The following is a 10,592-nucleotide window of genomic DNA, read 5'->3' as shown; positions in this document are numbered from 1 at the left end:
TGATTTTACTCACTGAAAACCAATTGTGTGGCCAGAGAAATGTTGAACATAATCTTCTGATGAGGTAAAAAGATTATATGTTAAGTCCATAATCAATGGTGCTTTCAGGAGTATAACAGGCAGGAAAAGCAAATCCATATACTGAATGTTTGTTGGAAATTGTCCAAAGTAGCAGCCTGTCAGGACTTTCACCCAGGTCCTCAGCCCTTTGTTCAGGGTGAACAAATTCTACTGGAAAATTGAGCCCTCAGCAATGATGACAATCAAACAAGCGTTATATAGAGAAGTCCCAATTTTGGGTACATTCATTTCTGTAAATGCCATACTAAATTACCACAAACTTAGTGGTTCATCTCTCATGGTTCAGAGGCCAGAAGTTAGAAAGCAGGGTATCAGTTGGTCCTATTCCTTCCCTCACATCTTGTAACTTCAGGTGTTCCCTGGTTTATGACTACATAACCCCCATCTCTGCCTCTGTATTCGCCTGGCCTTCTCTCTGTCTGTGTTCTCTCCTCTCCTTCATAAGGACGCTTGTCATTGGATTTAGAATCCACTCAGATAATTCAGGGTGATCTCGTCTCAAGATCCTTAACTTAATAGCATCTGCAAAGACCCTTTCTCAAAACAATCACATTCACAGGTTCTGGAGTTAGGACAAGGATATATTTGAGGAGGGCAACGTTGAACCCACTATAATAAATTACATCACTATCACCATTGCTACATCACTCATGAGACCACTAAGTCAGCACTAGTCAGAAGGAGAGGAGCTGACTGACATTTAGAGAGTAGACCATCTTATCTGTTCTGACCTTTTAGAGACTCTTGATAACCATTTAAATGGCATGCTAATATTTTCCCACCTGGAGCCATCCCAAAAGGTTTATCTACATATCTCTACCAAAACAGTCTTATTACTCTCAAACTCCTAACTGCCTGCTCACACTACTAACCGCTATTAGTTTGTGTTATTTCTTAACTCAATCCATGACTATTTCTAGGCAAGTTAGAGGATGTCATGTCTGACTCTTTGCAACCCCACAGATTGCAGCGTGCCAGGCTTCCCTGTCCTTCACTATCTCCTGGAGTTTGCTCAAACTCATATCCATTGAGTTGGTAATGCCATCCAATCATCTCATCCTCTGTCACCCCCTTCTCCTTCTGCCCTCAATCTTTTCCAACATCGGTGTCCTCTCCAATGAGTCAGCTCTTTGCATCAGGTGGCCAAAGTATTGGAGCTTCAGCATCAGTCCTTCCAATGAATATTCAGGGTTGATTTCCTTTAGGATTGACTGGTTAGATTTCCTTGCTGTCCAAGGGACTCTCAAGAGTCTTCCCCAGCACCACAGTTCAAAAGCATGTATCCCTCCTCTTTAGAAAAACAACTGTAATAAGTGATGCAGTATGGTAGAATTAGATCCACCTAATATTGGTTCCAGAACACCAGGAAGAAATGTGTATATGGCTTCTCAAGCTACTAATTAGTCATGGGAATACCTCCATGAGGTCATTCCCATGTTATATAGAGAGAGAAGCAGTAGAACAGGAAGATGTCTATGGGGACGAGAAACACCCTCCTTGTACAATTTAGCTTATCCATTCAACATTGAGGTGAGTCCATTCCTTATATAGATGTGAGCCTGAATGTGTATTCCATTTGATGGACTACTGCTGGGTATGTCTCACTTCATGATTTGGTGGATAAGCTAATGACCAGTTCATAATGGGAAGCTCAGTTCACAGAAATGGGCTTTGAGGTTCTGCTGAGGTCCAGTAGCAATTCAAGAGGTATTTCTCAAAATAGGAACAGTTACTTGCTGAAGAGGCCATAGTTTATATTTCAAGAATGATATTATGAGTCTTACCCCTGAGTTGACTACTGGGGCTCCATAAAGCACCCCAATCTGCCACAGACAGCTCAGGCTTCATGGATCTGCTAGATCCCATGGGCTGCCTGATAGAGCTGGTTGCACTTCAGCCTGGAATGATTGCCAGGGGCAGGACTGATCTGAGTTAGTAAGGAAAAAACATCTGGAACAGCAGCTGCACTTGGAAGCTTCCCCTAATTAAGTTTATGATAATCCTCTCTCATTCTCCAAGACCCACCTGTCTTCCCCATCAGCCTAATTGGAGTGTTAAATGGGGCTGTGATGGAAATGACCACTCCCTATGTTTCTGGTCATGGGTGGTAGCACTAATCTCTGGGTTTCCACAGGGATGTGCTTTTTGCTCTTGGTTTACTCTTTTAGTGAGGAAGGTGAGGTCTAGGACTTCCCTCATCGTTGGTCCTTCCTCTCATAATAACCCATTTTGAGTCAGGATGCCAATGTCAATATCAGGCCGTTGCCTGGTATTTTTCCCCAGTAGACACTCAGGAAATGGAGGGAAAATAAGAGGATGTGCCTTCAGGTCCCACTGTGCCCACTGTGTGGTGTACTTGGCTCAAGACTCTCTTCATCACCTGACCACCAAAAGCTTCCACTCTGATCACTGAACCACAGTGCCAATTTTCCTTGCCAGGAATGTGCTATTTTGGATCCATTATCCAAAAACAGGGTGAAAGGTCTACTTATATTCCTTTCCTCAGAGTGTACTTACACCATAAAATGACCACAGGTCTAGAAATAGAGATAATGACTGTCTCCCTTTTGGTGAGCTCTATGAAGAGACATGGATTTTTTAAATGCAAATTTGTTAGGAAGTTTGTGAGTCGCCTATACATTTCCATAGACTCAATGATCAATAAACCAATGTCAAATCCCTTGTGTCTCTATTAGAAAAAGTACAACCATCTAGTCTCTGGACGTTAAGTGCCTGACTTGGCTTCTGCACCTGCCCACCTCCACGATAGGATCTTCCCATCTCCATTGTAATTGGGCAGATCAGTTCAATATTAGTGTCCCCCAATAATATCCTTGATCTACACGAAAAATCACAATCACATTTTTTTAATTTAATTTTTATTTTATACTGGCATAGAGTTCATTTCTTTTTTCCATTTTTTAATTTAAATATTTTTAAAAATCTTGGGCTTCCCTGGTGGCTCAGAGGGTAAAGTGTCTGCCTACAAAGTGGGAGACCTGGATTCGATCCCTGGGTCAGGAAGATCCCCTGGAGAAGGAAATAGCAACCCACTCCAGTACTCTTGCCTGGAAAATCCCATGGATTGTGAAGTCTGGTAGGCTACAGTCCATGAGGTCGCAGAGTCAGACACGACTGACCGACTTCACTTTTAAAATCTTTACCATGTTGAGTTTCTGCCCTAAAACAGTGCAAATCAGCCATAATTATACATACATCCTCTCCCTCCATAACCTCCCTCCCTTCCCTGCATCCCATCCCTCCAGATCATCAGGGAACATCAAGCTGGGCTCCCTGTGCTATACAGCAACTTCTCATCAGCTATCTATCTTATACCTGATATATATATACACAGTTGCACTTTTAAATGATGCCAGTGGTTCCCTCTTCAAAGCATTTCTCAAGGCTTTTTCTGTGCCTATTTAGGAAGCACAGAAAGTACATAAGATTCATATCATAAATCTAGTTTGTTGATTCCTATCTATATATTATGGCAAATCATGTATGGCATCTTAATCCTCTTTAGCGTAATCACCATTCAGTACAACTTTCTGTCAGTCAAACTACCTAGGAATTAAAATTAATTTGCCTTCACAATGAATTCAGATAATTGCACATATGTTTTTATAAAAATCAGGTTAATGTAAAACTATAGTTTTTCACTCTTTAGCATCTTTAGCATGTTTGGGATTTAGTCCCACGTATCTCTCCTTTGTATGTTATAATATAAATTGCTAAATATACTTATTTTATTGTATAAATATATGACTATGGTAAACAACATAATTGAGTATTCAGATAACAACTCTAGTTATCAATTTGAGATAAACATTATGGAAAAGAGGCTGAGGACCTGAAGAGAACAGACTCAATCAAGAAAGGGAGAACTAGCTCATTAAGACCAAGAAAAGAATCTCCATGAACTACTTGGGTTGTATCCACCAGCAGGAGAAGCTGAAAATATTGGGGGTTTGTGGATAATCCAGGTCCTTCAAACTCTCCCATAATTCTTATTTCAATGTTCTGGGGCTTACTCTGCTTTGTTAAATACTTTAACCTTTCCCAGAAGGCACCTGGAGAGAGGGCATAGTAAATAATGTGTTAACTTGACAATCCATGGCCAGCCTATTCCTTTGTTTGTTGGGTACCTTAGCTTTGCAGCTGTAAGAGTCAAAAGATTCTGCCAGCATCCTCAGGTAGAGTCTCCTGGGTTTAAGTTGGTGACTTGAGTTTCATATTTAACCTTGTAATTCTCTTTTTTATAAAAAAGAGAAAGCAGGCATTCCCACTCCCACTTGAATTCCTTCATGCTGTTATGTAATAGCAACAGGTTGACACCCAAAGCCGTATTTTCAATGTGCACGTGATTCCAAGTGATTGCAGGAAAAGAAGCTGTTTCACCACTGTTCACCATGATCTGCCACCTTTCCATCACTGACAAAGCCTGCACTTTCACTAATTTTAGCCTGATTCTGACAGGTAAAAGTCCCAGATTTCCTTTTTTTCAGAGGCCTAATGCAATAATCTACTCTTGGAAACAGATTCCATATCAGTCAAGGCTTTTGATTGCCCAAAAATACAAATATATGTATTTGTTAATATATAATATTTACGTGTTATTTAAAGATGAAGACTTATATACAGCCTCCTACATGATATTTTGCCTGTTTATAACTTCCTTTGTTATCTTTTTTTTATTCGGATAATATTCCAAAAAAGCTAGCAGGTTTCTACCCAATCTAGTAGGGGCAAATGAACTCTTCTATCATACTGTATTGAATGCTTAAGCCAAAGTACTTTTATTTATTTTTTTTTAATTTATGCTCTGCTGAGTAAATATCTACATATATATTTATTAAAGAAATTGAGTCTATAAGCAGATAAAATAATATAGATATAAAGATAATGTTCTTCTGTTCTACTCTCTAATTGTATGATCTTACCAGGAAAACAACACATTTAAGAGTAATTTTCTTTGATAGTGATTACTGAGATTATTCTGTTAAACACTAGATCTTTTCAAAAGTGTCTCTGTTATTTTAATGTATATTGATTTAAACTGATCAACATGTTTTGCATTTTCAAAAATTTAGTTTGCTTTGCTCCCATCCTCTATTTTTTTTCCCCAAAATTAATGACTGCAAATCTTGTGCTTGCTTGTGCTCCTTAGACTAATTTATTTTTCTTAGTGTGTCTTATTAAGACCAATTGGCACACATATCCCAATATTTTTATCTTCCCAAGCATTCCCTGCACATTCAGAATCAGTGTCTATTTTCAGTAACTTCATTATCCTTCCTAATCACAGGATATATTTCTTCACTGTTTTTCTATTTGAAACCCTATTTTATTACTCAGACTCTCTCCTGCAATTAATTTACTCTAGTTGAATTGTTGCTGTACTTCACCTGGGGAGAGCAGCATGCCCTTGGTGGGCCAAGTTAGCTCGTACCGAAGCATGCAGTGTGGGGCCTTGGAGTCATCAAGTTAATTTATTTACAAACACATTAGCTCCTACTGTATGAAGTGCATTGCATAGAGCACTCCAGAGGGAATACAAGAGAAATAATCTCCACTTTAGACTTATAACAGATTTATACATTCATGAGGAAAACACCCAGAAGAAGTCAAATCAATTCTTCTTTAACATGTGAATCAGCCCCAAGTGGCATAGTTTCTTCATACAGTGATTTAGCAAATTTTAATCTATGCCTACTATGTGCCAGTCACTAGGTCTGATTCTAGGAATGCAGTAAAACTGTGGTACCTGGTCTCATGGCCTTTGAAGCAAACCCTGGAATGCCGATGGTGAACAGAAATAATTGATTACAAAGAACAAGCATGGAATGATCTGGGAGCAGGCAATATGAAAATCTAATCTAATCACAGGGCACCAGAAAGTCTTCCTTGAATTAATGATGGGCTTCCCTGGTGGCTCAGTCAGTAAAGAATTTAAAAATTTAAAATTTTAAACTGCAATGAAAGAGACCTGGGTTCTATTCCTGGGTCGGGAAGATCCCCTGGAGAAGGAAATGGCAATCCATTCCAGTATTCTTTCTGGGAGAATCCCATGAACAGAGGAGCCTGGCAGGCTACAGTCCATGGGGTTGCAAGAGCTGGACATAACTTAGTGACTAAACCATCACCACCACACTAAAAAGATGAATAATGTTAGCTAGGTAAAAGGGAAGGAGTAGAATACAAGGGCTGAGAGGGTATTGACTAAAGCATTTATTGCAGAGGCCTTTGGAAAGAGAGAACCCCTGAGATGGTATGTAAATCAATCTGAAAATAATTATAAAGCATTAGCTACATTCTTTACAAAAAACTTTCTGTGTACTGGAAAGGACACAGATTCATGTGAACCACTGATGAACACATTCCAAGTGGAAAGAACAGCTTAACAAAGAATGAAAGGCAAAATCACGTGTGTGGACTGGCTTGATCACAGAAGGAAAGCTGAGGAGTAACGTGACATGAGGTTGCATAGAGATGAGGAAAGTCAACAGCACATTCAATATCTAAGGAGCTGTTCTAGACTATACATATAAACTAAATGAGAGTAAGAAGAATTAGAGGCTAGAAGGGGTATCTTTGGAGCAAGAGGAGTCTTCTTGTCTGGATGAGGGGAGCACAGCAGATGCCATTGGTGCCCTGCCCAAATCACGTTGGCATCATCAGGCCTGTCTCCACACTCACCACCTGCCACCTACATAAGCATCTGTGACTCTCCACCCTCAGGCTTTCTCTGGCCAAGGGAGACGCCCTGGCCTATCCAGGGAGCAGGCAGGACTTCTGGAGGAGTTCTGGCTTGTAAGCAGGACAGGATAGAAATATAGTACATCAATACCCTGGTTCTTTAGTCCCAGCAGAGAGGGCAACTCTGATGCAGGTTCTCCATCTTCCAAACGTCCCAGCAGGACTGCACATCGAATGTCTTTCTTCTCTTCTCCATGTTACTCCTCTACTTTCCTATCAATCTTCCTGGGATCACCTCCAAGTAAACTGCTTCCATGAAATCCTCATCTCATGGCCCACTTATGGGGGAACTCAAAGTGAGCAATTAGTTCCTGGGGAAGGTGAGGAAGAAGGATTGTTTGGACATGGTGATAAAGAGATGATCCCTTATTGGGTATCTAACCCATGAATTGGGCTTCCCTGGTGGCTCAGTGGTAAGGAATCCACCTTTGATGCAGGAGATGTGGGCTCAATCCCTGGGTCAGGAAGATCCCTTGGAGAAGGATTTGGCAACCCATTCCAGTATTCTTGCCTGGAGAATCTCCATGGACAGAGGAGCCTGGTGGGCTACAGTCTATGGGGTCGCAATGGAGTTGAACGGGACTTAGGGATTGAACAACCACCACTTATGAATTACTTGCCCATCCCTATAACCTGTAGCCAACTCTATATTCTCCTAGTAACAAAGTTAGATCTTCTAAACTGCACTGTTCATCCAGATCCAGAGTTATAGATCACCAGTGCTAACAGGGACAAAAAGACAAGGTCTTTCGCTTACACATATTTACCAAAGTATTGTAATAAATGCAATATAATATTTAATGCTTTACCTAATTGTGTCCCAGCTACTGATCTCAGTTTGTTTTGGTTACCATCCCACAGAGAACAAGTACCCATGGAACCAGGACATCTCTCTATTAATAAGGAACTAAAAGACACCTAGCTGGAGTCCTCCTTCTACAGGTAAGGCAGATGATGTCCAAAGAAGAGAAATGACTTTGACAAAGTCAAATGGTCGGTGAGTGGAGGCCTGCAAAAAAGATCTAGTTTCTCTGTCTTTCTCTGTCTTTCAGGTGAGTGCATGCAACCCCACAGTGTCTGCCAGTTGGGGGAGTGAAGGGGAAACCTTCAAAAATAAGAGGAAACTGTTGTTTTAGCATATATACAGTAACACACTAGACGAACAGAAGGCAGTTGCTCTTATATTGCTCATAAAAGAGCAGACTTTAGACAAAAAAATGATAACTCATAAAATTCTAAAACTTCTCCTTTTGCCACATATGTTTTTATTTCCCCCTGAACTGAAAGATAATACAAGTTAATGTGTAAAAACAGCAGTTCAGTACCCTCAGGTAATGATAAGGTATGTATCTAAGTGACCTTGGTTATTTAATACAAACCAGACTATTCAACTGAAACAGAGAGTAGCTGTTAGTTACTTATCAGAACACCACCCACCAGCGCTCAGAAATGAAAATCCAAAAGGGAAAAATGGGATCGAGCTGAACACATCTAGAAAAAGGCAACCAAGGAACCCAGTGCTGCCCTGGAGTTTCAGTGGCTGTCAATACAGACACTTTGTGGAAGCTAACTCGGGTCCACAAAACAAGACTTCTAAGTGCATCATCTTTATTAATCTGTAACCAGAATTGATTTCCATAACAAACTCACAGTCTCCCAGGTGACAAAACTTAACTTCCATCCAATTATGACCTTCTGCCAGGGTTACATCTAAGTTTCTAGAGGCCATTGTGGAGGTGGGGGCGGGGGGATCTGACTAAGTACCAGAGCATCACTGAAAGTGGGGGCGCTGGTAAGATTTGTTTTTGCTGCTTAGTCACTCAGTCGTGTCTGACTCTTTGTGACCCATGGGCTGCAGCACACCGGGTTCCCTGTCCATCACCAACTCCTGGAGCTTGCTCAAAGTCTTGAGTCAGTGATGCCATCCAACCATCTCATCGTCTGCCATCCCCTTCTCCTCCTGCCTCCAACCTTTCCCAGCATCAGGATCTTTTCCAATGAGTCAGTTCTTTGCATTGGGTGGCCAAAGTATTGGAGCTTCAACTTCAGTGTCAGTCCTCAATGAATATTCAGGGTTGATTTCCTTTAGGATGGACTGATTTGATCTCCTTGCAGCCCAAGGAACTCTAATTTGGATCGGAGTTATTGGTCCACACATTTTCCTACATCTGCCTCATACTCACATGAGACCTGCTGGCATCCTGTTCACATTTGCATCACTCTGGGCAGCAAGGGAAAGTGGTCTGCCTTCCTCACACCACGATTTATTTAAGTCATATGTTTGGAATTGTTTTGCTTTATTTTGTTTATTTTTCTTGTTTTTAGCCACTGGGCCATATTGATTCCAGTGTTAGTCATTATCAGAGACTTGAGCCAAGTGTATCTTAAACTTCAAGTTCTTCATTCTTGATTTCTTGACATGAACTGGGTAACTTCTCAGTCAATGATGGCATTAGATTGGAACCTAAGAAAACTTTATTTGAAATGTATGGAAATATACGGAGAGTGTGGGACCCTGGGGAGTTGACGCAGGTCCACCCCTCCTGAACACTGCCTGTGAGGTTTCTTGGGCTCCAGAGCCACGCTGCTTTCCCCACCCCTCCTCAGGGAAGGTGGCACAGGCTCTGCTCTGTCTCAGGTTTCCAGCCTTTTCCAGGTCCCGGGCCTCTGGCCAAGGAGGACAGAAGCGGGAGGATTTCCAGGGAACAAGCCAAGCTCTATGCTTTTACCTCCCCTGGGCCACACGCCTTCCCCTGTCTAGACTTTCTAATTGGGAAACTAACCCTGACTGATTAAAACTTCTTTCAAATTTTGCCTTATATCTTGACCTTACCTTTTGAAGATCCCCAAATCCAAACTTTTCACTCTTTTTTTTCTCTATTGTTCGGTGCCTCATGGACTAGTGGCTTGAATAGAGAAAGGATCAAGAAATAACAAATGCAATGCCCCAAAAAGTACAGATTGATCACTAATTATTATATATAAAAATATGTGTCACCCTCCTCCCTCCTCCCTCCCCATACCATCCCTCTGGGTCATCCCAGTGCACTAGCCCCAAGCTAGTATCGTGCATTGAACCTAGACTGGCATCTCGTTTCATACATGATATTTTACATGTTTCAATGCCATTCTCCCAAATCTTCCCACCCTCTCCCTCTCCCACAGAGTCCATAAGACTGATCTATACATCAGTGTCTCTTTTGCTGTCTCGTACACAGGGTTGTTGTTATCATCTTTCTAAATTCCATATATATGCGTTAGTATACTGTATTGGTGTTTTTCCTTCTGGCTTACTTCACTCTGTATAATAGGCTCCAGTTTCATCCACCTCATTAGAACTGATTCAAATGAATTCTTTTTAATGGCTGAGTAATACTCCATTGTGTATATGTACCACAGCTTTCTTATCCATTCATCTGCTGATGGACATCTAGGTTGCTTCCATGTCCTGGCTATTATAAACAGTGCTGCGATGAACATTGGGGTACACGTGTCTCTTTCCCTTCTGGTTTCCTCAGTGTGTATGCCCAGCAGTGGGATTGCTGGATCATAAGGCAGTTCTATTTCCAGTTTTTTAAGGAATCTCCACACTGTTCTCCATAGTGCCTGTACTAGTTTGCATTCCCACCAACAGTGTAAGAGTGTTCCCTTTTCTCCACACCCTCTCCAACATTTATTATTTGTAGACTTTTGGATCGCAGCCATTCTGACTGGTGTGAAATGGTACCTCATAGTGGTCTTGATTTGCATTT

Source organism: Bos indicus x Bos taurus, chromosome 12 (genome assembly GCF_003369695.1).
Source record: "Bos indicus x Bos taurus breed Angus x Brahman F1 hybrid chromosome 12, Bos_hybrid_MaternalHap_v2.0, whole genome shotgun sequence".
Taxonomy (NCBI): Eukaryota; Metazoa; Chordata; class Mammalia; order Artiodactyla; family Bovidae; genus Bos; species Bos indicus x Bos taurus.
The sequence above is the reverse complement of the archived record's forward strand: the minus strand, read 5'-3'. Positions refer to the sequence as shown.